The following is a 26,041-nucleotide window of genomic DNA, read 5'->3' as shown; positions in this document are numbered from 1 at the left end:
TGGCTATCCTGTCTGATGGCAAAACAGCTTCCAAGTAATAATGATTAATTAACACTGGGAATTCAATATGAAAAAGATCAGTGGGTTCTCTTTGTCAACCCCACTAAATAGAGCCATACCAGGTTGAAAATGAGTGACATAATTAGAGATAGGTAATCATTCCCTTACAACACAGAGATGTGGGGAAAGCAGTTAGCTTTCTTAGTCTTCATTTTTATGGTACTGTATAATAGTATCTTGAAGAAATCTACTGTGTTAATCTACTGTAATTAGGTTAAATATGTCTCTAGTGACAAACAGCACCATATGATAAAAAAAAGTTTCACCCCGGCATTTTAATGTTTTAAGTTCTGCTTACCATTTTAATTAAATCAGCATGATTGCACAGGGCAGCAAGAACAGAATTTGGCCCACTTCTTTCCTGCATACGTGTTCTGCAGTTATCTAACCTGGAATGAATCATAGTTTACTCAGACAGATCTTCTTCTTCCAATACTTTACATGGAAAGTTTTGTTTTCATGTATTTTCTTTTGAACAAAACTGATAATCAAGTGTCCAGACCAATTGCGATCATTAGAAAAAAATTGTTTCAGTTTTGGTGTTTTGCTAGGTTCTAGTTTGCAGCTTCCACTATATTGTTCCTAACTAAAATTATCCTACAGTTTTCATTAGGTGCAATGGTCTTCTTCATTTCTTATACCAAATTTAATGGTAATGTTGGTATAAGTCATTACTCAACACCTCCAGAGACTCAGGACATGATTTGTAGAATTCTTTGGCATCCCTGTCATCAAAGCTGCTTGACACTTTCCCATAACTGAACTTGTTTTATGTTGCATATAGCACAGCCAAAACCTAACCATTCAGCCTAAAATTTTTCATTCTGTACATGGTTCTTTTGGCTTTTTAACTTGGTTTTGGTTTTGGTTTTATGTTTTATTTTGTTGTGTTGTTTGGGTTTTTTTTTAATTCTCCAAGACACATCATTTAGCTTAGATATCTTTTCTCAGGTTCTTCTATGGTATGCTCACTGTCCCCCATCTGCCCAAAACTCTGAAAGGAATACTACCCAGTCACCAGCTGATAACAGTCCCTCACATATAGTGTATTTCAGATTAATCTATAGGCCTTGTGACTAAATCTTCAGGAGCAATGTTAAAGTAAAATACAGGATACATGCTTAGCAAATAATTTTTTTCCGCCAAGAGAACTTCCCTGTTAAAGTTCATCAAAGTAATGGATTCTTTAAAGTAAGATAAATAGTGACCTGCTCCCCACTATCCTGATCTTGCCCTTCCCTTCATCTTATGGAACTTCACCTTTTCAGTCTGGGCAGAATCCATAAGGTCATGTATCTCATGCAAATCATCCTTATGTGTGGGAGCAGTCAGCTTCTTTAAAGAGAAATGTGCTCTTAAACAGGGCCTCTCTGAATGGTCTATCCAAAGGCATGCTTATAGCATCTTGTTTGCTGCCCTGTTGTTTTTATGATGGTCCCTGCTTTTTTACTTCTTTTTTTTCTCTTTTTTTACTGTATTTCTTCCACCTATCTTGCTGGACAAACCACTAGATATATACATATTCTTCCTCTCACACTCTGCTGTACCAGGTCAATAATTGTCACAAAAAATAACTACATCTCTGGACAGATTTTCTATCTGCCTTTCTTCTTCATCTCCTGTGACAATTAATTACTTTTCCTTCACTATCTCAACTTAGTTTAGTATTTTCCTGAATATTTTTAATCAATTTGTGGAATGATGGACCTCATCTCTCCATGTAACTGGGTAGGAAACAGTCGGTGAGGGCCTTGTCTTGACTTAAGTACATGGATCCCATGGTCTTTGTACACCATGCTGCTGTTGCCCTGATACCAGTCTTTTGGAAAATGCTGTCTGGTCTGACTACCTGAATTTTTTACAGCATGATGAGCGCATGCAGGGACAGGAGTGATTTGTAGGTTTGAAAATTTGGGGGGCATCTGCCTTTGATTTCTGTGTCCAGCAGGAGCTGTACCTTCTTGTTACAATTCAGAGTATCAGACTTTGATTAATTTTGTTTATTACTTCATTCCAGGTTATTATGATTTGGAAAATGTGTTGGCAATAAAGCTTATATACTCCATATTAGACATGGGAAACTAGATCTGTAGTCTACCAAAAGTTTGCGATCCTTCAGCCATTCCACTTTGATGCAGCCATTTTTTTTTTCCTTTGGGGTCTCAGAGTAACAAATCTGTCAAGTTCAAAAGATACTGTGTTGACAGAAGGAACTAAGACAACACAATTTTTTATGTGCAGCTATCAGCCGTAATGTAAGCAGCCTCAGCCCTAATAATATGCCTAACCCCTCTTCTGTGAAGGTCAGGATCAAGCAGGCGAGTTCTGTTTCAGAGGCCTGTATCATCTGGCATGACTGCTAAGAAGGATGCCATTCAAATCTGGCAGTGTTTTTGTGATAAGAGCATTTGTCCATGGGAGCCACAAGCCTATTTCACGGAGGCTGTTGAGCAGCCACCAGAGGATATTTAGTCTCTGCTGGCTTGGAATTATCCCAGGACTAAAAGACTCCTCAGCCATCACCATTTTTCTCAGCTACATAGTTTTGGGGTCAGGTATTTACAAAACTTTCAAGATTTATACAGTTTGTGAATTTAAAACACTTCTTTTTTTTTTTCTTTCCTGTGGGAACTGCTTACCATCTGTGAGTCTTCTCGATCTCTGTTTTATAGTGGTATCATTTAGAATGTTTTATTGCCACCTAATTTCCATTTTTCTTTCTCCCTTTTCTTCCTAGATCACTCACAACGAGTTTGCGGCCTTCCTCTGAAGGAACCTTTCCTGTCTCTTGTGTGAGTAGTTATAACAAACATTTTACACTTTTCGTAGATGTGAATTCTCCTTTTTGTTCAAGTTCCAAGTTAGCCCAGAGCCCTTGTAAACTTCTCTGGTGTTCCCTCTGGCCACAAGACTCAGCACTGAGCTCTCACTCTAAAGTGACAGTCTGGGATTTTAATGCAATCTCAGCTCATGGGACTTGGACTTAGTTCTGTGATCTTGTGGGACTGATTGACCTGGAACTTACATGTGCATTTCTGGATGACAGTATGGAAATTTTTGTTATAGTTGAGGATATATATGTTGTGGTGGGCATTATGCTCTTGAGCTCCAGTTCAGAGTAAAGCATGCAGTATTCCATGATGCTCAAGCATGAACCAAAGTACAGTCAACTAGCATTTCAGCTTGTCCTTGCAGAAATCTGACCTTTACAGCATGGGACCCTTCCTTACCCAGTCCTTTGTGCTGTCCTAGTACTGACCTGCTCTTCTTACCTGGGTAGCTTCAATATGCTATATTCTTTTTGACATTTAACAATATCAGGATTATAAATCTGTTGGTTGTTTCTTTGGAAAATCGTCTGTAGTGTTCTTTTGATGTCTGAGGGTTCTTTTTTTGCCTGATTTCATTCACTTGAGTTTGGCTGTTGCTGTGTAAGTTGTCAATTCAGTGACTTTCTTAATTGAGAAAAATGTATTAATCTGTATGAACCCCAATAATTGTGTTTCTTAAGGTCTAGAACAGGAAGAATTAAAATTTTCATGGCTTAATTTTCCTCTCTTGGGGGGATAGGGAATGTAACTTAGGGAGAGATTGTTTTCATTTGGTTTTTAGTTTTGCCAGGTTCTGACATGTGATGGTTTTGCATATTTGGAAAAAAGGTTTGCATTTTGCTAGAATTCCTTCATACATATTTGGCAGTGAAATCTAGTGGTTTTTAGGCAATGATGCCTCATGTTGTGATATAAAGGGAAATACAGTACTGCCACTTGAAAATATTTACTATAGTTAAGAGAGACTAAAGTCTTCCAAATGCCCACCAACATTTTTAGTCAATGTTTTGGGATGTTCAAGTTGGAACTATTAAGTGAAAATTAAAAATAATGAGGACTTTTAAATTTAGATTTAGAACTCCATGTCCAAATGTGCCTGGACTTTGTGTTACTTTAGATCTCAATTTTGCAATTTAAATTCATGTCTCCTACCCATTCAGAGAGGAAAGTAGATGGCTGTTAAACTGCTGCCTGGAATTAAAAAAAAAACCCAGGACACAAATACATAGCACAGTAATAAAAATAGTTCTTTCATATTTGGGAGTGGAATTAAATGTAGGGATTTATGTTTAAGTTGCATTTTGATTGCTGGGATTTCTTCAAAGGAATGCTAAAGTGCAAATGGACAGTCATAATTTTTTCAGGTGCATGGCGGAAGGGGGTTTCTTTTACTGATAGGAGACTTAAAATATGTGACTTTTAACATTTAAAGTTAATACACTACTTCTGCAGTGCAGAAAGAAATGGCACACCTTCTTCTCCCCTACCCTTTGAGCAGGAGCACGAGATATGCTGCAGGGACTGCGAAAGGTGGTATGACAATGCCAGCTACCAAGGAGATGTATTTGAGGTGACCTATCATGCCTCTGGTGTTCCCATATTTCTTTCTTTTCCCCTTTGCCTTTCATGATGAGGTGTCCCAAATCTGTAATTTACAACCTGCTGTTCCAGTTTTGCTCTGATATATTTGCTACAAATAAGTAGGAGTCTATGCGCATGCATAGCTCCCCGTGGCGGTGTCAGACCCGTGAGATGAGGTGAGGGGAGGCCCTCACAGAATGCAACATGGCTTACGTCTAATGTGACATTTATTTGACTCGGAAAGGCAATTGATTAAAGTCCCATCAGACCTTTGCCATCATGTATTATGTATTTATCCAGCAGGGGCGGTTCATAACGGCCCCTGACAAATCCTATTATTTTTGTTGCAGAACTTCATAATATTGATAAAAAATGTTAATGACGCTCGGGGACGTGAAGCACGCACCACTTATGTTAACGCTTCCCTCAGCAGTGGCAAAATCACTTATGTCTGTGGCAGGGACTGTGTGCCTTCATTTGCACAGACACCACTTTATCATTATTCTACCTCTGGAGTGTGGGGTGGTGTAGGTGGAAGCAGCAAGCTGGCTTCCTGGTAGGTAGGCAGAGGGAAACCCATTGCTGAGATCCCTCTTCTATGGCGCTTTGCTGTGCGACTGGGCATAAGTCATTTCCCATCTGTCTGCCTTTGTTTGTTAACTTGTAAAATTAGAGTCAGACACTTTCGTGCTTCTGTAAGTCAGGCTTGCTCCACAGCTGGGAGCTGCTTTGTGCTACTCCATTCCCATCTTAGCAGGCTTCACAGGAGCCTCACTTTATTTCAGGCATGTGTGTAAATTTTGTATTGTTCATACTCGTCCTCTCCTTTCTCTCTGAAAGATAGGCTCCTCAGGCCACTGATCCTCTGAATTCTTTTGCTAACAGAAAAAGTAGAATAGGGACAACTTTGCAACAGAAGCTGTGAATGTTACCTGTCAAGCATGTTTCTGATCTGGAGATTATAATTGCTTGTTGTGTCCTCTGCCACAGTACCCAACCCTGGGCTCTCTTCTCATATCCCTGTCCACAACTTGGTGATTCAGGAGTCTTCCTCCTCCTGCAGGTTAAAGACTTATCTCTCTGACTATATGGCATTAAGGTTTTGGAGGTAAAAGGATTTCATGGATCTTTTCCCAAAACAATATTCCCCCTTCAGAAAAATACAATTATCTCTGTTCTTGAATACCGTCAGGAGTTAGAGAGAAGCAAGTAGATTCTTTATAAAAAATCAACCTTCTCTTGGAAGAAGAAATCTTCCAAGCAATCTTGAGCCTTCCTACAGTATTACCAACAGTATGAAACAGTATCAACAATAATAATGTGTTTATAGTAAGAAAGGCAGCTACAGTATGGTAAATAGCTACAGCAGGATAGCTTTACTTCCAGAGCACTGCCCATTCAGATGGAACCCATACAATATTAAAGAGTTATCTACTGTTAGGTTTGGTAAGTGCAAATCAGAAATGCGTGAAAGTGATCCAGATACAAAGAAGTTGCAGGACATGTAAACCTACTTCCATGAACATCTGTCCATTTCCTTGAAATAGTTTTCTGATATAAGTGGGTTGTACTGAACTCCAGCATCATTCCTATTAGATTCAGCATTGGTTCTAATTCTGGTTATTTGACATCCCTTTTTTTTAAAAAAAAAAAAAAAAAAAAGGGGGGGGGGGGAAAGTAACATTTATTCGTCAGCTTCATGGAGACATACTTAGTCAAGTAATGATGACCTAAGGGAATCTGAGCAGCATCTAACTGATCTCATCATAGTTATGAGAATCATCCATCATATGGTCAGTGATTTGTGTGTCAAAAGACCCCCAGCAGTGTTCCAGCCTGCCAGTTACCAGCTTTTGAGAATGTGTATTCACTTCTGCAGACACGATGATGCTTGAATAGTTTTTGATATGTGTATGTGTCCCCCTGCTGTTGTTGGTACTTGTTCACCACCAAATTGTCATCTGTTAGAACTCTGAACCATCATTGTAAAATAACTAATTAGCAGTGTCTGAATCCCTTTATTTGGTTAGTGTGCTTAGAACTGTTTTGCAGATGAGGGAGAACAGCAGTCACTGCTACATCAGGGAGGAGGCATCTTTTCTCTTCTCTGGTTTCTTAAGAAACTCTCCATTGCTTCAGAGAAGGATAATAACCTCCAGGTCAAGCTTATACATGAATCAAAAATGAACATTTGCAAAATGCCAGAAAAAGTCTAGATATAATAAGCCTTATGTTTACAACAGCTTTCAAGAGTTAGCATTTTTAAAGAATTATCATATTTAATGTAATAACTACACATGCAAATTATCCAGAAGAATTAGTGATTATGAAAATAAGGAGTGGTTGCAAGGGAATGGTCACATACACAGCAATTTGAGACAGGAAAAGAATGGTAGTTCCCCAGCTTTTGTGTGTCTCCTGAAGGAAACGAATATTCCAAAAAGAGAGAACAACATGGGCAGGCCCTTAATTTGGAATTTCCAAAGGAGGGGAATTGAAATAGTGAAACAGGCTAGAAATAGCAGTAGAGCAGAAATTCTGCTCTGATGTGTTTATAGAAATAGGGCTGTATAACTGGGAATGCATCCTGGGATGAATGTTCTTGAACAAGTGCCACAACTTTATAAGCTTGCTTTTTTTATTTGAAGACATAACCAGCAAAAGACTTTCTTTAAAAAAAAATCTGATGAGGTTCATGGTTTTACTCTAAAACATCTTTAACAAAAATAGAGGTAATATGCAGAAAGGCAGAGAAGTTGCCAGGTTTATGAAAAAAAAAAAAAAAAAATAAAGGCAAAATTTTATTCTAGTTTTTCATTCAAGAATTAGTTTGAGTGTCAATGTTGAAATTATTTACCAAATAATAATGTCTGCCCATATAGCTGTGAAGGTGATGTGTGGATTACAAGAGAGACATGTATGCAGCCTGTTTTCTAATTGCAGTACCTACAAGATATCCACTGAAGTTGTTTGAGATTGATTGGCCAGGCTGACAGCTGAAAATGTCACACCTTTCTGCCCTTATGCTTACTAAAGATCTTTTTGTTGTGTTTATTTTTTATCTTATTATCTTTATACTGTGTATTGAATGCAAGTTGTTTTTTTTTTTTAAATGTAGCAGATTACAGCTGGGGAAAAAAATAAATAAAAAGGACTTTAAACTAGACAGCTCTGGGAGGGTAATATATTGGATTTAGCTAGAAAAATGGACAGAAAGAAAATGAAACTTTTGTACCCGACACTGGTATGGTTTAATATATTTGTATGGAAAAGCCCATCTTGCTGAATCAGTAGCAGCAGTTCCTACGGCATTTTAAGAATAAACTATGAAAACACTAAGACAGTCCAGTTTGTTAGGTCTGAAATCACTGCACAAAATGACACGACTACAGAGTGTAGCTGAGGTTTTCTGAATATTCCCTGTGCAGTTATGGTAAATTATCTTCCAACTTTGGCAAGCACATTGCTGTTCTACAGTTATATCACTACATGTCTCTTTTTTCTGAAATGTATTATCAGTTGTTCTCCTTATGCAGAAATCCTTTCTGATGCACTTTGCTTTAACAGCCTGTTGTGTACCTGTCTCCATAAAACAGAGACATCAGATGTAAGATGAAAACAGTACTAAGAGCAAATAGTGTTGGGGAAGTGGTTGCTATAAAATTCAATGTCCAGAAATAGGTGGCTTCCCAATGTAACCTCTTGATTGAAAGATCACAGATTTCACTATTGAAACGGACACATAAATATGAATGCTCATGGAGGTCTAAATGCCAAACTGGCTCTCCATATTAATACTCAACGTCCTACATGTAGGACACTATGATTGAAAATGAGCTTGTATGAGCCTCTTCTCCTTTTTCTCCCCACCTCTGCCACTTCAGAGGGAAAGGAAAGGTGTATACCATCTAGTTTAGCTGTGTGCCATTACACAGGTGTACCTGTCAAAACATATGGCTCACACAATGCTTTGTGAAGGCTGTTTTACCTCTTGGCAGGAATGGGATCTCTTAGATACAGAATATTCACAATATATTAAGAAGTAGTGTTTTCTTCCTCTGAAGTTTGGTCTTGTTCACTGCTTACTTCTTTCCCTCAATTTGAAAAAACACCATGCTGAATATGATTCAAAATTTCAACCTCCCCAGGTAGTATTTTCACTCTATATGTTTGCGTGCCCGAAATGTTAGATTTTTGCATACCACCAAAAGCAAATGCTTTTGGCTTTGAATAGTTCTTGCTTTCTCCCATTCCCTATTATATTGGCTTTTATGTTTAATAGAATAGCTGTATCAGTTTACTGAATGATGTTTTCTAATGTTTTAGCTTCTTCGGCATATGCTAAACAGCTTGATTTTTCAAAGACAAAATTGGAATCCCAAATTCAAATAGCATACATTTTAAAGGTATTTATGCTTCACCCAAGCACCAAAGTAAGGATCAGTTAAAATATTTGAATTGGGATGTGTGTTTAAACTCCATATTTATCTGTGTTCACTTATCCGGGATGTCTGTAAAAGGGATTAATTGAATTTCACTTTTGCAGTAAATCCACTCTTACATAAAAGACAAAAATTAATGTGTTACATTCTGGATGCTCTGCAATGTGCACTGAAGGTTGTGAAGGAAACCTGCTATGACTGATCGCCATATAACCAATCCCAAAGAATGATGTGTTTCAGAAACTGTTTTTCAATTTTTGCACTTAATAAATCCTTGAAGTTTTAGTTTTTAGTTCAGATTCCTTGCTGTGACTGTCCATGCATGCTTAGCACAGTGTAGTTATGACACTAAGGATTTAACTTCTGCCACAAAAGACTAAAACAAAAATGCAGCTTTTCTTTCAGTGGAATTTCGTAGAAAGGTAACAGTTTTAGTCATTGAATTACCTGTAGACCGAGGCATGCCTCGGGGAGGATTGTCAGATATCCTATTTTTTTTTCTTAACTTTTTGACAATATGCTGTCAGACCATTTCTTTTGGAGCGTGCAAATTAATCTCACATTGATTCCTTCTGCTATGGCTTCTGTGGCACCGTCTTCACCTTCCATCCTAGCATGACTGTGTGTTGATGCATGTCATCCTGGTACATACAGCATGCCAGTGCAACACCTTTGTCTTGCTAGTGGTGAGCCTGGCTTGTCCTATAGAAGAAATTCAGAAAATGTCATAATCTGAATGGATGAAGAAAAGCATGTAACACGTTTCAGGGAGAAGCAACATTTTTGTAAGTCCTTCTGTTTACTGAGTATTTGTCCTCCACATCTTCTTTCAGCCACATTTTGTTGGAGACAAGGTCCAGCATTCAGGTGAGTTCCAAGGCATTCAGCAAGCAGATTTGTGGATGAATGGGCATCCTGTTCTGTGAAAAAGAATATTTTAAAAGCACAAAATGAACTAGATATTTAATTCAATCATACAAGAAAACTGCTGAGACAGTAGTAGCATTTTTGAACCTCCTGAAGGACAGAATCATAGAGGTAATACAGAAACATTGCAGGTGAATGAGGTCTGAATATTGTTAATGAACAATTTATTGAAGTTGATCATTTTATGTCTGCTAAGCATACTCCCGATTTTCCTACTCTATCCTCCCTTCCTTTCAGGGAGCCTCATAAAGAAATGTTACCCACTCCATCTAAATCCTATTAGCTAGAAAACACTGTTTAGTTTAACTACAGTATTGTGGAAATATAGCCTTCACCTTGCCCAGTAATTCTTTTTTCACCACTGCCCTATCTCCCCTTCAGATAAGCATTTGCTCACCTTTCAGTCCTTGAGCAACTCTTCTTAACTAATAATATCTGTTGTGATACTGTATCAAATGCTGAAATGATAGATTAAATTTACTGTATTTCCGTTGTCTGGATAATCAGTTACCTTATCACAGAAAGTTATCAGATTAGTCTACTACATCTACCATTGCCAAACTCACATTGTATTTTATCCTTCTTCCCATTTACCTACGTGTCTCTTTCATTATTTTTTACCTTCAGCATTTACTACACTCATGCTATTGAAGCTCTTGATGTTACATCAACATCAAATAGGTGTAAGGGAGATCAGAATCAGTTTCAATGCACTGTATCACAGTTTTGCAAAAGCCTATTCATTCTCACGCTTGCAAAGTGTAAAGTTCTCATCAGACAGACAAAATACCATTTATTATTTTTCATTGTCATTATAGCAGAGGGCAGGTGGGCTGATTTAGAGCCTTGGCTGGCGAATGTTCATGATGATTTGCAAAAGGATTTCTAGAGATAGAATCGGAGACATCTACCTGCACATGAGAGTGGGCACTTGCATTAGCAAAACCTTAATGTATGTATCAGTAATGAAAATCTTAATTAAGAATGCTACATCATTGTCCATGAACGCTCTTTCTTTCTCTGTGTTAAGTCCTTTGTGTATTGCAGCATCTACCTGGTCCAGACAGACAGAGCCCTTGATGAGTGTGTCTGGCGGATCTTCTTTTGATTATTAACAGCTTGCAAATGGAAAACTCTTACTCTTCTTTTGTCTCAACACCAAGGCTAAGAATAGGAGAGAATATAGCATAATTTACAGTTTGTTTGGATTTTTTCTATTGCTTTTTCCACTTCATTATTATACTGATGGGTTTCAAAATCCAGTATCATTGATTAGAACTGAATTATGTATCTTAGAGTTGATGAAATGTGCAAGACACCTATTACCCGGTAGTATACTTTTCCTTTAGAAACAGTAAACTTGCCTGGGCCATGTTCTGTATGCAGAAAAAGTAGGTAATGGGATATGAATACCAAGATTCTAATCTCCCTAATCTCAGGAAACTCAGAGTAAAGGTTCCCACAACAACCTTACCTCTGCCCCTCACTTCCAGTAAGGTATCTTACTGTATGTTCCCTGTTACCAAAGCAGATCATCCAGACAGAAGGCAGTGTGATGGGCAGGAACTGCTGAGTTTTATCCTTGTGACTGGATTCTAGTGACATTTTGTTTGATGAGTATGGCCTCTTTATTTGGTGTGGTTTGAAGCACATTCAGAAAACCTCTCAAAGGAATGGATATACAGCTGGGTTCTAGCTGCACTAATAATAGCAGAGATAGTGTAAGGTAAGGAAGAGTATATGCACATTTCTTTGTGTGAAAGCCCAGAAGAGTTGTATCTTGTGCTTTCAGATGAGTCTTCCCAGATTCAATATCATATTGCTGACATGGATAGTTTCTGTGGGCTCACACCTGCATGGTAGGAGGATATATCCCAGGAAAGGCAAGGGCAGGAGATTCTTCTATTTACTTTGAATGAGAAACAGTTTTGGAGCCTCTTCTTGTCTGTACGAGTCAATGCAGTTGAGCCCTTTATAGAAATCCACACATGCAGTGACTTGGCTTCTGAAGAAATGTTGCATCTTCAGAAGAGCTTAACAGAAGAGCTCTTGCTGAGGCCAGTGGTCCACCCAAAGCATAACAGCCACATGTGCTTTTATGCCACCATATAAAAAAATAGTTCTGAGAATAAATCCCATGTAATCCAATAATCACACTACAGTTCCCATTCCAGTCGCTTAAACCCAACACTTACTCCACGAAAGCATCACAACCTTAAATACTTAAGATTAAATTAAGTGTTTTAAATTAAGTAAATGTCTGACTTGTATCTGCTTGGTGTCATGTCAATGCATTTCCACCTAGGCAGAACAGAAGTAAGGACTCATCTAATTAAAACAAAAAGCATGTGATGCCAAATGGAATTTAGAATCTTCATGGAAAGCTATGGTCATTTCAGTGAAGCATCATGTGTTGTGGGCAAGGGAGTAAGATATCATTGTCTTTGTCCCACCTAAAGTTCCAGTTTCATGGTTTTTAGAGATTATGGACTAGTAGTTGAAATATGATCTTGAAAGCAGACCACACCACCTACATGTTTTCTGACCTTTTTGCCAGCTATTAGCCCACCAATTGTTAAAACTCAGGGTAACTAGCCTGGGGAGGGCAGCCTTGGGCCACTGACCAGCATCCAGGGCTGAAGGGAGTGTGGGTCCAGCCCTTGCCAGTGTCTCCATGTGCATGCAGCCAAGCTGGGTCTTGTGAGCACACCATGTTAGAGCTTTACCTGTGCTCCTCAGGAGTGCATATGCAGAACGCATCATAGGCAGGTCTGAGCCTAATCCCAGCATGAACAGCATCCCCCTGTCCCTCCCTCTTACATCTTGGTCATATATAGCAAAAAAAATGTCTTTTTTCCTTTGTGATTTTTTTTTTTTTTTTTTTACCTGTCATTTACACAATTGCCTACAGTTAGAAAACTATCTCAGTACCTGATAGAATCTTTAAGAAAATAAAAATATTGTAATATGGTAATAACCTTGGTATTTCAAAACCAATTCAAACATAGCACTGCTGCTACTTCTCTTTCAGGACTACGTACGTGTCAAGTTTGATGTTTTAAAACAAAGCTGTGTTATAATTATACATGTGTGCTTAAAAAAAAAGGCTTATGGAAAACTTAACAGCTGGAAACTGTTTTTTACATACTTGGATGACTCAAAAACAGCTGAATGCCTTTTTGCAAAATGTCATTTCTGGATTAAGACAAGGCATGAGAAATATCTGCTGAAAAGGTAACAGTTTCAGGAAGGCATAAACAAATATAGACAGATTATTTAATTAATCGACTTCCACTGTACAGTTATTAATGTGACGCTATAAAAAACAAACAAACAACGACTTTTATATAGTTTTTCAAATATTTCAAAGTTCTGCACTAGACTTTAAGGAACTAAGCTTTGTAGCTGTGAGTCAATCTAATATTAATATTTATATTTCACTGGAATATCAAATATTCAAGCAGGAAAACAAAGGCATAGAGAAAGCTACAGGGCATGCCAGACTTTACACAGAAAGGGAAAATGACCACATTTAGCACCCACACCTTTGGATCACTCAGCCTGTGCAGCATGGCAGCTCTCTTGGGCTCCCAGCTCATCTCCCATATCAAGCACACTTGGCTTGCAAGTGAAGAGCCTCAATTTTCTCTCACACACTGGGCTCAGGTACCCAGCTCCCTCTGTTCTGTCTCAAGGAAAAGTCTTTCAAATTCTGCCTGCTGTGATTGTGAAGTTTGACTGTATTCCAGCATCGCCCCCAGTTACAATCATGCATACTCCTCCTTCTCCCCCAGCTCTCCTGAGGGCTGTCAAGGGGAGAGAGCTGTCACCAGGGACCTATTCTGGGGTGTGATTCAGGGCATGGTCCAATCTATAAATCGGTAACAATCATTTTACTGTTTGAAACCTCAGTCAGTGAATAAATACGATTTTACTGCTGCTTAGTTTGGATGTTGAGCTGTATTAGAGGAAACTGCTCTTCTTTCATACAGAATTTTGTTTCAGGGTGGTGTGTGTGAAAAATAACACAAATAGGAGTATTTTTGGATGATCATACTGAACAGTCAGCAAGAAAAGTACAGTATGGTGAAGGGAAATCTGTTTGTAGTAGAAGCAATATGAGCTTGTGTGGTTTGCTCATGGGACCAAGACATGAATTTTCACTTTAACCCTAGCCGTAAAACTCTCTCTGATGCTGAAGAAATCACTCGATCTCCTGTCATTGCATCTTGATTTCTTCCTCTCTATATTAGTGGCAATCACGGCCCAGTTCACCATTGTACTGTTCTTCTTGAAGTCCTGTTATTATCAAGGTTTTGTAGAGATGCTTTTCTAACCTTACAAGCCCACTCCTTGTCAACATTCAGCATGACATTGTCTCACTTTCCCAATCAAGTGGGCTTCTATGGCTTTCACTCCTTTTTAGCTCAGCAGAACCACCAATGCTGGGAGGGAGAGCAAGACCCAGTGCTGCCTTGTGTGTTGTACAGGAGATTTTCAGTAGCAACCTCAGGTTAAGAATTCAGTGCTGGTATTTCAGTAGGACATTAATATCAGTTCATTTTCCAAGCACAGCTGATCGGAGCTCTTTAAGAAATGGTAATCAAGAAATCAGCTTGTAGGTTTTGCAGGCACATTTGTAGTAGCCCCAAATTTAGTTAGATTTTATCTGTACACCAAAGCTATGGATTCACATGAAGAAAAACACTGGATTTTAGCCATCAAGGATCACGTAACTCCACAAATCCCCTCGGCACAGCAGGGTGCTGTCGATCTTTTCTCAGCTTTTCCAAAGCTTTGGCTGTGTGCCCTGTGTATTGACCATCTTGCTCATGAAGGGCCTCAGTTTTGTTTTCCCTTTATCATTTCCCCTGGAGGTGTCCAGTGTTGCCAGTGGTTCTCAGAAAAAGCTGTCCTTGTAATCCTGGTGAGACCAGAATCACAGCCTGATCCAGCCTTTAACTGGCCATTACAAGGAAATTATACACTTCTCATCTTGCTAGCAGCATCATTGCCACAGCTTTGCAAACAATTTTCTGATCCAAAATTTGTCCTCTATTGTGTTTAAGTACTTTGTAGTTCTTATACCTAAGAAATTCAAATGCCAAGCAGTGTTGTTATGCATCTGTCTTCTTGTATGTATATATTGTATGCACTAGAAAGCACCAGGTTCATGGGTCTTTTTATCGGAGCTCATCAGTTCTTGCTTTCTTGATTCATCTAGATTATTGGATTTGTAAGTATTTGTTGTCTAGAGGATGATATGTTGAGATGACTGGATAGAGAAAAGCAGACAGGAATTAATAAAAGGCAGAAGTCAGTGAGTTGGGTAGTCTATTGGATCTAAAACCTTCCCTGGACAGAGTTACATCCTGCAAGGCCCAGGGCAGTTTGAGTTGTTGGCCAGCAAACTCTGTTTTCCTGCTAACTATAGTGAGCAGAACTTACAAAAAAAACTCAAAACAGACCTTTAAATACAATTGTATTTCAACTCCGATTGAAGTAGGAGAAACAAACTAAAACCTAGTAAGCAGTCTTGGCATCATTTAAATAGCACAGGTGCATATAGGAGGCATTGAGGAAGAAACAGAAACTTTGCAGCATCCTCTTTGCTGGCTCTCCACTCCAGCAGGCTTTTGTTCTTCAGTGTAGCTGCATTTGCAGGAGTGCATCTTGAGCTGTCGCAGGTTTTGGCTAAGAGGTTTCAAGCTTTGTCACTGAAAAAAGTATGGAGAGAAAACAATGAAAATGTTTGTTTTCTTGCCCAGTTGAAACAGCAAAACTGGTTGTCTGTTTTGGCATGAGAAGCAAGGCAGAAAGTAGAGTCTTTCTTTTGAAACAAAATAGCTATTTTACAACCCACTTTGCACAAATGGAGCCATGGAGGTAGGCAGGATGGGCTGTGGGAGAAACAGGCTGCAAGAAGAGGTAATGACATCTCTTGCAGATCTTTAACAAAAGGATGACCCTTTGATATTATATATGAAGAAAGTTTTGTTAAGTTTGCTTGGCAGGGTTGTGCTACCTATATATGTGTGGCCCATCTGCATGTACATTCTATGTGTGAACCTTTCCCTCAGCCCCTTTATAGTTTGCCCAGGGATTTAGCAGAGTTTTGCAATCCCAGAGAAGTCAGATGTAGCATTAAATTAAATTGTTTTGTATTGCAAGTGGATTGGTGAGAGGATCAAAGTCTTGGTATAAAATAAAAGGATTTATTTGACTTCCGTGTGCTGAAATGTTTCTATTTCCCTAAGTTTTTTTTCATTAGTATAATTACCTTAAGCTTTTGAGTTCTCCAGTAGTGAGCAAAATATTGTACCAAAACAGTTATTAAAGAGAGGATTGCCTCTTAGGTTATAGTGAGAAGGGAGGTATGTTATTTGTATGAGGGGGTCTCAGAAATAGCATTTTTTTAGGGTTGATCACCATTTCATTTTAAAATCACAGAGACATGCACCTAGACAAGATGATACATCTGATAACTCTAGCTTACCCTGAAAAGCCTTTGGTCATCTCAAAATTTGGCAGATTGTTTCTCAGCTCAGGAAGTAGTTCTGGTTTACAAATTTAAAAGCTAAAATCTGTTTTAGTGTTTCTTAAATGTCAAAACAATCCTCTGGCCTTGAAAATTACTTTCTCTGTATACTTTTTGTGCTTTTAAGTAGAACACAGGCATTTTTCTTAGTAAAATATTGTAGCCTGTTAGTCATCAAATCTGAGACTTTAGAGAAGGGAGGGTGACATTAACTTATCTTTTCTTTCCCAGTGCAAGAACAGACATCATTCATATCAGTGGCAGCTGGAGGAAAAAAAGACTTGATAACCTTTAACTATGCTTCCAGTTTATTTCCATAATGCATACTGTATCTTCTTAACTGCTCACTTAGCTCTCCAGTATTTCAGGCCTCATAATAATAGGAAGGAAAGTTTCTCTGCTATGTATCAGAAGTGATCTCCAGTGCCTTGATTTTGGTCTGTCCCCATCTGAGCACCGCAGGAAGGTAACAGCTGTATCTAGTGCATCTGGCCAAGGGCACATTTCATAACCCCCAGTGATCATTCCTGACCCTTCATATGATCAGTTGAACTTAAATGTGACATTTGAGCAGCCCATTCAGCTTACACATCTCCAGTATTCTCCTCTGTAAAGTCCTTTAGCCCCTTCTAAATGTTTCATTATTTTCCCTCCTCTTGCTTCATCCCTTCTTCATGAACCTCTTCTCCCTCTTGCTTTTCCTTTTAGAAAGCAGCCATCTGCATGGTGCCCCTGTTTCCAGCAGAACAGAGTCAGCCTGGGAGGGTTCTCACTGTAAATGAGAAGTGGTACAGGAGGGAGTGATCAGAAGCCTTTCTCCCTCCCCTGGCAGCAGAGCACAACACATCCTCCTTGTTCCCAGGTGCTGCTGCCCTCCCTGGACAAATGTATCTTCAGATTCTTTTAGTTCTGATATAATGAACCTCAGAACTTCTTATGGTGTGAACTCTGGGCCTCCTCTGCCTCAGTTATCCATAGTATCTGATTTTATTTCATTCTCCAAGACTTCCCGCTGGAGGGGTTGCAATTACTGTATCACTGTTAAGTAATTAACTTTTCCAGGATTTTAGTGAAATAGGGAGATCATATTTTCAGCACTTCACTGAAGAGGAAACTGAGGCACAGGATGAGTGATTTCTTTGATTTAACAGAATCCCTGAGCACAAATTTCTTTTTAATTTAAGGTTTAATTTAAGATATTTTCTGAAAAATAATTTGAAATGTCTGCCTCAAGTAGTCTACTGACTATCTTAAAAACAGCTGCATGGTCTTTATAGCATTCAATTTATTAGGTACTGTTTTCACATAGTTATGGGGAAACTGAGGAATAGCATTTGCTTAAGATTATACAACCTGAGAGCACATGTTCACAGAGTTAAGCAGCTTGCTTTTGTGGTTATATTCCTTCCTTCCTCTCCATAGCTGATACTTTAAAAGGTAGAACAAGGCTTTTTGGAGAAGAGATTAAATTTGGAGGTGTTGGCTGCAGTGTTCTATGGTGATGGTTATTCAGCCAGTTTACAATGTAGCATTATCAATTATTAAGTATATTAAAAAGTTAAAAAATAATACCTGTTCAGTGATATGCCAGCTTAATACAGAGAAAACACCTACTACTGGTCTGTAGTTAAATTATTTAATCTAGTGTTCAAACCAGTTTTGAAAATGAGCTATTTCTATCACTGAAAATAATTAATTGTTCAAACCCATAGGGCTAAATCCAGCAGTGACCTAGATGATATGAGAGCATTACACGTTGGACACAAGAGTGTGGAAAAATAAGTAACAAAAAAATATATGTTGCCCTGATTCTCTCTCATCCCAGCCAGGATAATGTGCTTTTTGCTAGTAGGGCTTTTTGTTCTGCTGGCTTTGCCCCCCCCACTTCCTCCCTCCAGCATTTGAGTTCCAGCACTTTTATGATCATCTCACAGGGAAAGTTGGTAGAGGTTTACATTTTCTTTGCCCTTTATTCACTTACACCCATTCTATGACCTGGAACAGGGCTTGAGCTGTGACTTGTTCCAGTGAAGAGGTTGGCTGGGTAGGGCTGACCCCCAGTCCCAGGAGCAGAGCTACCTGCCAGAGCACTCCTGGTGACCTGTGTTGAATTGCTATTGATTCACCCTGGTATAAAAGCAGATCTCAGGCCAGTAGACCTTGATGATAAAATGTTTCCAGCATCCCATTTCAGAAAAACTAGCAAGTCCCTTTGAAGAAAAATAATAATAAAAAAAATATCTCTCTTTCCCCAAACGCCTCCAGAAAACAACATGGGGGAAAGGAGGAGAAGAGCAAATATTCATTAGGGATTTTTTTTCTTCTATCTTCTTGGGGAAAAAAAATCCCCCTGCAAATCAAAACAAGATGGAGCCCTGGAGCCCCACCTGCTGACTTGAGGAAACTGAGAGAAGAAAGGGAAGATGCCTGGTCCTGTGCCAAGCATTCAGCACTGGGCTTGTAGCACTGTGATGTGGCACTTAAAGCTCTAGGGGACCTGGAGCCAGCATTACAAATGCAACAAAAACTCTCATGAAAAGGAGCCTCTTAACAGCATGTTGAGCTGGTCTTCGATGGCCTCAGGAAACCCCCCTGGCTAGACAGGGCCTTTTGATCCACTACATTGCTCTGACGCAAAGAGAAATCACACATAACCTTCTTGACCAGAAACTGAGCCTGCACGCAGTCTGCAGGGCAGGACTTTCCAATTTCCTTGGTTTTGGCTAATCTTTTCCCACCTCCCATCCCAGACAGGTCTGCCCTACCTTTTTTTGCTGTCTCATAGAAGGTGGGGCACAACACTGCAAGCACGCGGCCTGTCCTCCATCATCAGGCTTCCCACCCTCCTTCCTTTATGGTCAGATTCTTAGCTGATGTAAACTGGCCTAGGGTCATTGATTTGAGTGTAGATTTTCACTGGTTGAATGCTTTGCCCTTTGGTTACAAGAGAACTACTAATTTTTAATAGCATCATGACTGGCAGTACTTGTTTTCAGGCTCAAGACCATCTACAAGCAAATGCTTGTGTATTAATTACAACAAAGAGCAAATCTACTTGACATTTGATTTTGTTTTTCTTGTTTCCTTGCAAGCTTGAAAATGAGCTGCTTTTGCCAAAAAAAAAAAAAAGAAAAAAGAAAAAAAAAGAAAAAAAGAAAAAAATCTAAATGCATTTCACACCTTTTTTTTTTTTTTTAAACTTGAAATAGACCCCTTGAAAAAACTGACATGTTAAACACCAGCAAGAAAATTATTATTTGGACATATGGCTCCTCTTCCTGAACTTTGCAGAGAGGTTAGATAACGCTCTTTCACATCCTAAAGACTAGACTCCTGCTACGTTACTAACATATTCTTATGTAATAATCCAGCACTGATAGTACTTTTTCCAGTCCCAGTAATATAAAGCTCGTTTTTATGGTTTGGTCAATTATGAGGGATTTTTTTTTTCACAGATTATCTCCTGATTTGTTCTTTTTTATTACTCTGTCCTGAAGTAGAGTATAGAATAGGGTAGAATAATACATGAAAATACCATGTGGCTCTATCTTTCAAGCAAGAGTTTGCATTGCATGGATTGTTTCTATTAAACACTGCATGATTAACAAAAAAGTAAAAACAAATTTTAAAACCCTACTCTTAACAAAGACAGGTTCATCTGAACCCATCCATTTACTTTTAAGCTATTTCATAAAGTGAAAAAAAATGTGAGAATAAGAATAAAGGTGTTGAACCATCAGAGATAATGAAATCTTACAGAATTATTGTCATTGTCACAACTGATGCTAGTAGTAACGTAAGGTCTGCAAGTACTTACAGAACGTGTACTCAGATAGGTGAGCTGTCCAAGAAAAAGCAATGCACCATGGTGAAAATATTGGGAGTTTTGGAGTGTTAGAATGAAACTATGGAACTTTTCCATAAATAAATTAGTTTTCTGAAGACCCACATCAGTCAAGCTAATGGCTCAAGGACCAGGACTCCTCCAGTGCATGAGGGAGCATATGACTCTGTTCCCTTCCAGGTCTCCCTTGTCACTCCCTTAATCATCAGGCTCTAGCATCAGCCTCTTTCTCCAACTTTGAACTAGACAGAGTTTCTGTGCTGGACCAAATAAATTTCTTTAATACTACTTTCATTTAAAAATATGCTTACCACAAGTTCTTTCATGTTCAGTGACAGATCTCTGCAATGGGAAAATGAGGAATCACAGAATCCTGGAAAAAAAAAATCAGAAAGAACCTCCTTAAATTATCCGGGTCCAGCCCTCACCCCTGCTTAAAGCAGAGCCAGTGACGATCAGGTTGCTTTTTTAAACAGATTGGTTTTGTGTGCATAGATGTCCTTCTCTGTACCCATTTTATGAGTACTTATCCATGCCACAGTAACTGTGTTTCTGAAACCTGAGTTTTTTAGAATAATCTGGATCAGTTGAAATAATTGATAAGTCAAAACTTCTGATCAGAAGCTGTCCTGAAAGGAATAAATGCACAGCTATATATCCACTGTACCAGACTCTTACTGTGACTGTTTCTCGCCTTTAATTGCAAGACCGCTTTCTTTGGTGACAGTGGGCTTTAGAGACTTAAAAATGTCCCCTAGGTCATAAAATAATGGTGTAACCAAGAACTTGCATTGCCTTTGCTTAGGCTGAGCCCTGTTTCTGGCCAAGAGCAAACCCCAGTTCTGCTACCTGGCATTTATCACTGCTCTGTGTTGCACACAGGATGTTCAACTAGATGGAGCAGTGGTCTAATCTGATGTGGCAGCTCCTACATTTTTATAAGTGCTTTACTTACTTGAATTAATTCTGAAAACACTCTTGTGACGTTCATCATTGTTATGATTCCCATTTTAGAGACCCTGTGTCTAATTTTTAATTATACTAATTCTTCCTTATGCTGGTGAGGTTCCTGATCTGTGAAAGGGTCTCCCAACTCAGGGAGAGGGATTGCAGAAATGTCAATGGCAAAATGAGAGTTCATTGCCCTGTAGCAATTCTCTGCTTCTCTAAGGTTAGAGAGAAATACTGGAAGATGAGTGAAAAAGAGGCTCTGTTGATTTGTACTACGGGCTACACAGGAGTTGCATGGCTCAAGCCTGCAAGAGATATTCTGTTGGCCAAAATTAAATTACTGAGAGTGTTGACACTTATTTCAGTAAGGCCAAAATCTCATCAAAGAAGGTGAAAGCCACCTCTGCTGCCCCTTCTTTTACTTTTCTTGGAATACATAAGCCGAAAATTGGTACCCTGCCTCCCTGAAAACAAAACAAAACAGAACAAAACCTAAGCAAAAAGAAAAAAAACCCCAAAAAACCCAGGATGAGAGGAAGTTAGCTTGAGGGAGGGAGAGACTGAGGCTTTCCCAAGAATGAATGGCAAGCCATTTTAAAAGTATTCATTATGTGCTGAAGCCAGAAGGATCTTCTGTCTTTCTGTATGATAAAACTACTAGTGAAATGTATTGCAAGATAATTAGGAGCAAACAGGCAGGAAAAATGAGTGATGTGCTACTCTTAATTTCCTGAGCCAGTTTTGTTCGTCACCTTGCAAGCTACAGCTGTGTCTGTGGGGAGAGTGGAAGTGGAGATCAACCCCATGTGTGTCTTCTTTCCTCACAGCTTCACACAGCCCAAGGACATGATGGACAATCATATCTGCTGCAGAAAAGAGACAGAACTCTACACCCTCCTCTGGCTCTTTGGCTTCCCACTCTATTTATATCTAAGTCTAAGAGAGAAAGTGGTATTTGCAGAGTAGGGACCCTTGCAGCTGTCCCTGAGACAAAACTAATGGTTGGACAGAGAAGCCAGAAGCCCTCAGTGGGGTGATTCTGGTGGGAATTTCACAGTTTTGGCATGCTGAGGCTGTAAAGCTCCCTAGACTGGGGATACTGTTGTTATTGCAAAAGTTTTGTCCTGAATGAGGATTATTAAAAAAATGAAATTTTTACTCAGCATCAAGCCTATGGAAAGGCCTAAAGAAACAAGACATCTTTAGATAAGAAAGAATGGAGGCAGATGCACAATACCTGTCACCTTCAGATGTGGGAAATAAGATTTGTGAATATGTGACAGGACCAAAGTTAGCAAGAGGGATATATAGCATGTTTCATGTCAGTGCTTAGAACAGAAGTGGGGCAAACGTCCTCTTTAAAGTTCTTCAAATCAAAATTATAATTGTTTTCCCGTGAAAGTATGAGAGAAAATTAAGCCTCCTGACACCCCGGGTTGCTTATACATCTTTCAAGAATTGTAGAGTAAAATAGAACAGGGTACAATAGGCTGAATATAACACACGATGCTGTTTAAGTAATTTTAATTTTGGAGCAGAGATGCAATCTTGTAACAACAGCATGAATCATGATAGAGGGTAGTGAGTGAGGTAGAGAGTTAATGTTTTCAGTGTTTAAAAGTCACCTGAGGCCTCCAAACAAACACCCATATAAACATACAGAAAATGTATCACCTGCAAAAGTCACCACTTCATTTATCTGCTTTTTAACCAGTGATCTGATCTCATTAACCCATTGTGAAAATGCACTTTCAAAATGTTACTTTTTGACCCAGTGCAGCTGAAGAGGAAGGCAGGTAGGAGTGTTGGTGTTGCACTCTTACCATCTTCCCAGCCAGATGTTTTATAGAGTTCCCCTAGGTTGCACTGTTGCTTTTCCAGTGAAGGCAAGGGGATTGCATTGGTGCCTGTGAGGGCATGGCTCACTGTTGAGCATCCTATTGCTGGTGATAAAGTGCAAAAATGTCTCTCATAGCTCCATTTGCAATATTATTTTTTTTTATTATTATTAAAACAGAGTCTCTTCCACAAAATAGGCCATTGTATTTTGGATTGCCTAAGAGAAAAAAAATGTGGAGCCCCTCTGATGCTTCCATTTACTTGTTTCTATTGTCAGCAAATCTCTTGAATGGAATTGGCTTGGGAACTGTACAGTGTTAGTAAAAGGTGTTTTAGGAACAAGTCTTGGGCATTTGGTATAATTTTATAGAGAGGGGCACAGGTTATGATAAACAGTGTGATAGGAAAAGAGCTTGCTTGTTTTGAACCAGAAAATCAAATTGCTTATATGAGATAAAATGAGGTAGGTTAGATGCAAGGCATGGTGGCTTTCTCTCCTCAGTATACAAATGCATCTACCAAGCATTGTAGTGCAAGTCAGTAATGATTGCATACTCAAGGGGTAGATTTCTGTAGTAGGTGGACTTCCTAGTCTTTTCCTCTAATCACTTACATACTGAATGATAACCATATATTCATCCTCTCCAACATGCTGTGAAGGTTTACATCTCTGAACATAAAGCACAGGCTAACAGCTGCTTATGAAGACAAGCAAATAAATCTAGAGAAATATATTTATACAACTTATCCTGAGATTGCATAGTTGCATACCATTTTTTTTTCAGGTAGACAGAGCTCCTCCATTGCAAAGCAACCAAATTCCTCTCTGTGCCACCCAGATCTGTTGATTTTCCATTACTGTCAGCTCATGTCAGCTGTACTGAGTGTCACAAGTTGAGTTGCAGAATACTTTATATAGATTAAAGGAGAAAGTACTCTGCCATTTCCAGGTCCTTCCCAGGCTGCTATGGTATTGTGTCCTGCTGGCATGATGCATTTAGAAGTCAGAAAGCGAGGAGCAGTTGGTAGCTTTTCCTTTCTTAAATCCTGCCATGTGCCAGTGGCAAATCCAGGTACCGTTCTCCTGAAGATCTGTTCCAATTCTGTAGGCACTCCTTCCCGTGGAGTGAGCATCATACACCTGATCTTGAGAGCCTGCTGCAGCACTGATTGCTTTTTCCATAGCAAACAGGAAACCTTATTCAGCTGTTCAGACTGAACTTTCAATTCTCGGTTCCTTGGCTAAAGCCAAAGGTACAAGCTGGTACAAGCAACGATATACAACTAGAGCAAGCAAGAGAATGTAATACAAAGGGAGAGATCATCATCATGATAAAATCCATTATAAAATCTCAGGAGGGGAAGGTGTACAATTTTTGGAGCTGCTTTTGACCTTTTACATTTAGACTCCAGGTCTGCTCTTGGTTGATAGTCAGGTAGAAATCAGGAGGTCTTTGATTTGTCTAGCTTCTACTAGCAGGGGACCTACTGAGAGCAGGACTTAACATTGGTGCTTTCCACATTAAGCACTAAAGGAGATTTGGGGATCACCATGCCAGGAACACATGCTAATAAAATATGTGCCACATACTAAAAACTCACCTGGGTGAAATGCTGTTCCTTCTGATATCAATGGAAATTTCCTTTTGACCAGGGGTTGCTATGGCAGCAAGCACTGGAAATGAGAACAAGGACATTTTGATATGTCTACACTGTGGATTGCAAATTATGATACCCGAGTTAGTTTTAAACAGTCTTGCAAGAAGTGGTCCAGTTAAGGCAGCCTGGAACACCACGTGGCCTAATTTACCATGCTAAGCAGCTTGCTTTCCTCTGTGCTCGGTGTGCATCCGTGCCTGAGGTAGAGCAGAGGTGAAGTGGCATGTGAGGAGATGCTCACTTTAGGGCAATGGAATGAGGAACAGACTGTGACAAGGAGTAGTAGCATGTGTAGCAAGGAAGAAATAGTGTGAGAGAGAATAATCTAGAAAACAGGACAAATAGAAGTCTGTGGAGTCAACTGAATGGAGGGGATGGATGCAGAAATTAATAGTAAGAGAGGAGATGCAGGCTTGGGGGTCCAGGGACCAACAGTTCTCTTCTCATGGCAGTGCACTGTGCTCTGCTCCTTGAAGTCAGGCTAGGGCTCCTGACTCTTAGCACTGCAGTTGTCAGGAGGATACTGTCAAACCCCTGAATGAAGTATCCTCACACTTTTCCAGTGGTTGATTACCTCGCAAGCACCGTTTTACTCGTGCTGCTGAGGACGCTGCCGGCTGAAGTGGTGAAGTTCTGTATTACAGCTCCACAGGGGCTAACCCACCTCTGCATCAGCACACACCTGGAAAAGCATTTGGTATTTAAGTTGGTTTAAAAAAAAAAACCCACAAAACAAACTGAGACATTATATTGAAAATGCATTACTATAATGTTACCAAGTCAAGCACTTAAAAGTTAGAAAATGCCACAGTTAATGTTGTCGTGCAGCCTTACTGAGGGCTGCTTGTACCATTACCATAGCCTGTAATTACATGGCTGCACACTGTTTCTTCCACTGAACCCCTGCATCAGGGGGCCAGGTTCTCTGCATATTTCGTTAGAAACTTAGCCCAGAGCTGTTTCACACCCTGCTGGATTATTAGTTTGGTACTGACCCAGGGAAGAGAAAACTCCATGCCTGTGTCACTGTGCTCTACGAAATCTCATCTGGAACGGAGCTGGGGCCTTAGATGGGACTGTATTTCTCTGAAATCTCCTTTTCTGTTCTTTGGTAGCATCTTACCTCCTATAGTCCCATAATATTTCCAACTGGAGCAATTTGTATGTTGGGGTGGCTGGGGATATGGCTCATAAATAGCATTTAACAGGCCACGCTAAGTTCAATGTCCCATTTGCTTCTGCAGTGTATCCCTCTCCTATTGACCCTGGTTAGTTCTTCCTGTAATCTGTGCTGAGCAAACAGGCCCCAGCAGGCTGGTAGGCAGATGGGACACAGCCACCCAGCATGTGGTGCTTCAAAAAGTGGAAA

The 26,041-nt window shown here is 39.4% G+C and overlaps 1 protein-coding gene across 50 annotated transcripts in view; it reads left to right on the top strand.

Moving 5' to 3' along the window:
- ZBTB20 (zinc finger and BTB domain containing 20) overlaps positions 1–26,041 on the top strand; it is a 505,805-nt gene that overhangs the window by 360,031 nt on the left and 119,733 nt on the right. For all 50 annotated transcript variants that reach the window (XR_011729104.1, XR_011729105.1, XM_071759958.1 and 47 more), the window contains one exon: positions 2,798–2,852. The gene's annotated coding sequence lies outside the window, so the exon portion shown is untranslated. The remainder of the gene's footprint in view (positions 1–2,797; positions 2,853–26,041) is intronic.

This window comes from Heliangelus exortis, chromosome 1, assembly GCF_036169615.1.
Source record: "Heliangelus exortis chromosome 1, bHelExo1.hap1, whole genome shotgun sequence".
Lineage (NCBI taxonomy): Eukaryota > Metazoa > Chordata > Aves > Apodiformes > Trochilidae > Heliangelus > Heliangelus exortis.
This window is presented reverse-complemented; position numbering and strand designations above follow the sequence as displayed.